We start from the raw sequence: 7,261 nt of genomic DNA, 5'->3' as shown, positions 1-7,261 counted from the left end.
ATTGATACTGGGTTGGTCATTGTTCCTATGTTTTTTTAGGAGACAGAGCTAAGAAATATTTATTTGCTTTTTCAAGATAAAAGAAATCATGCATTCAAAGCAAAAGTTCTAATTCAAATTCAGTTCTACAGGTTTTTAAGTTTATCAGTCTTACATCTTTATCTCTTCACATGCTGGCAGTTGTAATTGCTGATGATACAATATAACTACTAAATAGCTTTATTCCACAATGCACACACAACAGTCTCAGAATAACAATATCAATTTTGCAACCAATAATATAATTACCAAAAATAGCTTTTTTCCCCCCACTTCTATATTTAAAGTAATGCAAAACAGTTCATCTCTGTGTGGTTATGCCCCCAACTGCACACACAGGTTTATTTGCTTTGTTTTACTTTTAGTGTTGTTTTTGTATTAAATTAACTTTGGTATAATTATGAAAATTATTAAATATTTCCAAACTTAAATTTACAAAACAAGACATATTCAAAGTAGTGTAGCTCTTTCTCAGTTTCTTCTACCTATTTCTTCCTCTACAAGTATCTATAGGTCACTTTAATTTTATTTGTTTGTTTGTTTATTTTGGCAGCTGGCCAGTAAGGGTGTCCAAGCCTTTGACCTTGGTGTCAGTAGCACCACTCTCTCTCTAACCAAGTGAGCTAACCAGCCAGCTAGGAAACTTTTTAAAAAATTATGATTTACTATCCTTTTTAAAAAATATAAGCAAATACACATATATCTGCTTATATCCCCCTCCTTTTTAGATAAATGATAGTATACCATACACATTTTTCTCCTCCCTTGCTTTTTTACACTTTATTTTTTATTTATTTATTTATTTTTCCTTTTTTTGTCTTTTTCCGTGTCCGGCAATGGATCTCAACCCTCAGTGTCGCCCCCGCACCGGACCAGGACCGGCAACGGGATTGCAACCCTCAGTGTTGCTCCCACGCCTCGCTCAGCCAGTGAGCAGGAACCGGTCTGTATGTGGGATCCGAACCCTCAGCGGGAGCGCCACCACGCTTCCCAAGCGGCGCACTGTAGCAGTGCACCACCGGGCCGGCCCCTTCACTTTATTTTAAAGATCACTCCTTAGTAGCACATAGGGATATTCCTCATTCCTAAAATTGCATATATATATATATATATATATTTTTTTAACCCATATTCATATACTATCCAGGTCTCAACAGTCTTCAGGACGATACAGGGAAAAACAAGACACTGTTGGTGGGAATGTCAATTGTTGCAACCACTTTGTAGGGCAATGTGGCAAAATCTAGAGAAGATAAAAGTGTATATTTGCTACATACAACCCAGCAATTCTCTGTTTAGAGAAACTCTTAATATCAAAGGCATACAACATTATTCATTATACTGGGAATAAAAAGAAACACCTAAAAGTTCATCAAAAGGAGAATGGATCCATTAAATTGTGATATATTTAAATGATGGAATACTATACAGCAATTAAAATGAACGAATTAGATCAATATATACCAACATAGATCTCAAAAACATAATATTAAGTAAAAACAGGTCATAGAATGAATATAGTAACATCATTTACATAAAATTAAAACCTGCAAAGCAATACTGTATGTTGTTTATGGCTACGTAAATAGATAACAACAGTATTGAGACATGAACAGGATGGATACCCACCAAAGTCTTCTATGAGCTCACTGTGGTGGGGACAGAGAGTTGTACTTTGTAAACTAAGTATTTTTACAGTGTTCTTCTGTTTCTCTGCTCACTGTTTTGCCTTGCCATTTGGTTTTTCCCTAGGATTCCTTCCCTCCCTTCCTCCCTCCTTCCTTCCTTCCTTCTTTCTTTTCTTCCTTCCCTCTTCTCTCTCTCTCTTTTTCTTTCTTTCTTTTCATTCTGACTCATCCTTGCCAAGGAAGATCAAGAAATAAGTACTGACCGTGCTGGGCAGCCACACACCCATGTGGACCAGAGTGGAGGCAGCAGTCATAGTCGAAGTAAGAGAGAACCCCAAGGCTATAATTATTTGATTTCTGCAACCTTCCAGAAGGAAGAATATTCTTGCATAAACATGTCAGACCTGTCAAAAGTATACAAAATCAGCTCCCCAAATTGCAAAATACCAGTTACAGTTTTTCATGTCCTGTGACAGTGTAAAGCACAAAGTTTCATCATAATACATGATAAAAAACAAAGAAAAATGCAGCCCTAGGTAATACTGGGCAGAAGCCACAGTGTTTTGGGTTGAGAAAAATACTCTTGCATTATGAGAAATGATAAGGACACGAACTGACAATCTACAGGCATTTTGTTAAAATTTTTCTGAAAAATTTTTTGCTGGATTTATATTGAAAAATATGGAAAAATGAATTATTAAAAATGTGTAAACATTTAAATATTGGAATATTTCATATTTTAAAAAATCCAGATTTCTGGGTTCTCTTGAAAAATTGGAAGCTTTTGCAACACTGGGCCTGGTGCAGTCACCTGGAGGTGCTGCCCCCTACAGGTGAAGTGCGTGGTCTCCTGTACCTCCCTGATTATCAGATTGATATTGCCTACTTAAGGGCATCGGATAATGGCATCTGTATTTCTCACCCCTAACAGCCTTTCCTCTCCTTAAACATTTCAGTCTTGTATTTCCAACTATACTCAAATTGAAACTCAAGGGACTTGCAGGTTGGGGTTGCTAGGGCCCCACTGTCCTTCCTCAGGTCTTTGTTTTATTGTGGTTTGGGGAGTATGATTCAATTAAAATTATGATTGAAATGTCCTCACAATCCTGCTGCTAGGTGGCATGAATATGGCCTTAGTGCTTGTTCTTGGTCCTAAGTGAACGTGAAGGATGGCTGGGTAGGAAGAGCAGAGCGTACCAGGCAGCCAAAATTAATTTTTATAATTCTGAATGCAGACCACACTCTATTATTTATAACATCTACAGCAACAATTCCCCAAGAACTAAGTCTAATTAAGAATTCCTGCTCATTATCTAGTGAGAAAATAGATTGGGATGAGTCCCAGACCCATCAATGCCTAAGGCATGGGGTGGGGGATGGGAAGGTGAGGACTCCCCAGGTGGTCTCTGTCAGGATGAGGAGTATGAGACCCCCCAACAGCAGATTCAAATAAGTCATTCAATCAAGAGGACTCATTTCTGCAAGGCAGCCTCTCAAAAGGCCTCCTGCTCAATGCCGTGGGCAGATGTGGGTTCAGATGGATCAGTGAGGATTGAACGGCTCAAATACAATAGATGTGGCTGGACTAAGTGGAACACAGGCAGCCCTACTTGAATTTTTCCATAAAGTGGGCATATGCATGATGTGAACCAAGGGGTGCTGGGAAGGGCTACCCACCGCTGTAAAAAGTTTTCAAAACTCACTTTCTATCTCTGCTTCCTAGCCTGTCTGATATCCCATCATTAGAACCAGTCCTTTGTATTCAGGCACTATCTCTAAGCATCACCTCTTTTTACATAAATATCTTTGTGATAAGCTTTAAGAAAGCTTTTTAAAAAACACTGTCTATGCCAGGCTGTTTCTTACACGTGAATTCATGTCCAAGGTCGCATAGCCTGTAAGTGGTCACCAGGATTGGACTTCCTCTACAGCTCTATAGTTCCTTGTTCTATAGCAGCAGTTTTCATTGTATGATCTTGGGACATCTTGCATAGTGGGGGTGGGGAGGTTCCAGAGACCCTTTCAGTAGGCCCATAAAGTCAGAAATATTTTTAGAGTAATACTCAGTCTTTGCCTTTTTTACTCTCACTGTCTCATGAACGTACAGGGGAATTTTCTGGAGGCTACACGACATGTGATATCACAATGGATCAACTGCAGAAGCAGAGATGAAAATCCAGCTGTCTTCTATTGAGCCAGACACTGAAGAGGTTTGCAAACATATAAAACAATGCTATTCTTCTCACTAATTTTTGCTTGTTTGGTTCGGAGCTTTTTGGGATGCTCAGTAATTTTGAAGAGTGTAAAGCATAGTGAGACTAAAATATTTGAGCTGTGCTGCCTAGCCATCTTTATCTGAGCTTGGACTGAATTCCTTCTTCTCTGAGACAGCTAGTGAAGAGAGGCACTGGGTCTGGGAATGTGGTGAGGAGAAAGGTGGTCTCTGCCCAAGGAGAATGCAGACTTAGAGATGAGAAGTTACCACAAAGTTCCACGGGAGAAGGAGGGGGCACTGAGAGGGGAGTCCAGGAGACACCAGGAAGAAGACTTTCTCCTTGCCTGGGACTGGTAATTGGATATTATGGAATAGTGTCAGGAACCAAGACATGACTTAGAAGCAAGATGCCCTGAGCAAATTGCTCACTCTTGCTGGGCTTGATTTTTCCTGACTGTGAAATAAGAAGATTGAACTAAATCAGAATTTTTGACCCAATATTGTGACAAATAATAGATAATAATACATATGGCAATAATTAAAAATAAAATAATAGTTAAGATAGCACAGTTTGTAAATATTACTTAATAAAAAAAGGAAGGCAGATTTAGCATGGTCCCCTATCATAATGTCACTCAACTCCAGTGTTGACATGTTTTCTTGAGTTGGACTACTGTTAGCACAGAATGGCTCAGGGATTTAGCATGGTCCCCTATCATAATGTCACTCAACTCCAGTGTTGACATGTTTTCTTGAGTGGGACTGCTAGCACAGAATGGCTCAGCCCAGGGAGAGTAAGTCATTGTGGCAGATAAGAGAGGTCAAGAGCCATTGGAAGTAGATGCCTTGGTAAGGTTTATTTCCAGCTCAGACTCTCTAGAGGTCTAAAACTGTTTGGTTCCTAGCCTGTCGATCCATGCCCTCAAGGAACAGAGGAGAGACCTACTTAGAAGGACATCAAGAGTTATCAGACTTTCTAGCCAGACAGACCTGAGATTATTTCTCAGTTCTGCCACCTGATATTTGTGTGTCCTTGAGTAAGAGGTAAGATCTCTCTGTAATAAGGGGATAACAACGCCCTCCTCATAGGGCTGTTGTAGCTGTTTGCTGAGAAAGCATATGTCAAACTGGCTGACTCATCTTTTCTCAAAGTGGGCAAGTAGAGAACTAAAAGACATGCGTGAAAGCTTTGTCTTTTTGGGGCGTGTCTCTTGAGGAGGGGGAGGACTGCCTCAGAGGGGTGAGATTGGAGCACTTAGATGCTCAACAGGAGGGAAAGCAATTTGGTAATTCCGTAGCCTGAAGCTGAGTAGATCGGGAGAAGCTGTTTTGGTGGCCTGTTCCTTCCCGGGGGCCACAAGAGCATCTCTTCACTCAAATCTGCTTCCCTGGGTCCCACTTCCTGGGGGACATGATGGATGAACCACAGCCAGCACAGACTTTGTTCCCCATTTGTCACCTTCAGGCTTGCTTAGTGGAGCCATTTGCTTTCCAACAGGTGAGTCAAGGGAGATGGATTTCATGTTGTCAGAACAGTCAGTAATGGGATGTTGTGGTCATTCCTTTGGGATGGAGAAGGGGGAAACATTTAAGCGCTCAACTGAGCTTAACAGCAAGCTCAGGAAACAGACATTTATGATTTCCAGTTCTCCTTCCCCTACCTGTCTTACTTACTGGTTTTAAAATTGCCACAAAAAGTGCCTTATTTAGGCTTTTTTCCTTTTTTTTTTTTTTTGCACAAAAGTATTTGGAGAAGATAAAATTAAAGACAACTTTGCAGTACTCTGTACAAATAAATATGGTAGGTAGAGATCTGAGAGGACATTTTTGGAATTCGTTGGTTAGCTGTTAAATGAGCTCCAATTGAAAAGCTACTCTTTGGCAGCCTAGAGGTCAGACAGTTACAGAACTCCAAACCCAGGCTTTGTCTATAATCTGAGAAGAAAAGGAGTGGGGAAAGCAGAGGCTTTCAAGAGAGGTGGGTTTGAATTTGGTTTCCCTCCTTACTAGACATGTGACCTTGGAAATATCTTTTAATCACGCTGACCCTTAGTTTCCTCATCAAGTTGGAAATAATAAAACCTACCCTGTAGATCTGATTTCGAAGATTAGACATAATGTATTGAAGTATCTTGCAATTGACAGTAGCTAATCCCTGCAGATAGCTCTGATAGTTCTAATGATGACAGTGATACCCACGGTCTGTGTAGATAAATTCAGTGTGCCTCGTTCAAGCAGAGCTATTTACCATGTAGAGTTGCCTCAAAGTACTGCTTTATATACCATATGCTTTTGAATTCTGTCCTCTAGTCTGGCTGATAATTACTAGGTTTTTGAATAGGTTAACTAATTAATTCATAGGTTTAACATATATAGTCACAAGCTGCATAAATAACCTTATGAAGAAAGTACTTTAATAGCTATTAAGACAACAGACATATGGGCTGAGCCCGTGGTGCACTCGGGAGAGTGCGGCGCTGGGAGCGCAGCAGTGCTCCTGCCGCGGGTTCGGATCCTATATAGGGATGACCGGTGCGCTCACAGCGCTCACTGGCTGAGCATGGTGTGGCAGGTCTCAAAAAGGGCAAAAAAAAAAAAAAAAAAAGACAGCAGACATTTGTACATAGTGTAAGCATAAGGTCAATTGCAGGTATGTTAGGATGGACAGTATACAAGAGGGTCCACCAGATATTAAATCTGTGCATGTATTTTTCTGTATTTAGAGGTGCCAACAATAACTTTGGATTACTGAAGACAGCACCTCTAGAAAGGGGGGGTTATTGATATCTTAGAATCACTTGGGGGAGACACTCTTAGAAGGTCACATTGTCTTTAAGTCTGTGAGCATGACTTTTCGTAGAAGGGTGCATGGGGCCACCGCTACATAAGACAGGTCACCCTTTTTCCAATCTCCAGTAGCAATTTCCAGTTTCCGCTCTCAGTTTTACTGTTTGATTGGGAACAGATTTGTTTTTGTTTTTGGTGGCTCACCGGTACAGGGATAGAAACAGATTTTTTAAAAGGAACATGAAATGTCCCAATCATAAAAGGAAAGTTAAGAATATATATTAGTAAAAAAACAAAACAAAACAGCATTTAAAAGTCAAGCCACTGAGAGGGAGAAGATATTGGCAATTCATATAACTTGTAAAGGGTTCACATCTAGGTTATGTAAAAATACCTCCTACAAACCAATAAGTAAAAAGAAACCCAGTAGAAACATGGAAGAGGGGAACAGGCAGTTCAAATGCAGAGGAAATCTAAATGACCAAGAAGAAAGAAAAAAAAAATGCTAAATAGTAATCAGAAAAATGGACATTAAAATACAATTAAATAACATTATACATTCTCTACAAAGGCTAATGTTGAGTAACTGACA

Source organism: Galeopterus variegatus, unplaced genomic scaffold (assembly GCF_000696425.1).
Source record: "Galeopterus variegatus unplaced genomic scaffold, G_variegatus-3.0.2 Scaffold565, whole genome shotgun sequence".
Lineage (NCBI taxonomy): Eukaryota > Metazoa > Chordata > Mammalia > Dermoptera > Cynocephalidae > Galeopterus > Galeopterus variegatus.
The sequence above is the reverse complement of the archived record's forward strand: the minus strand, read 5'-3'. Positions refer to the sequence as shown.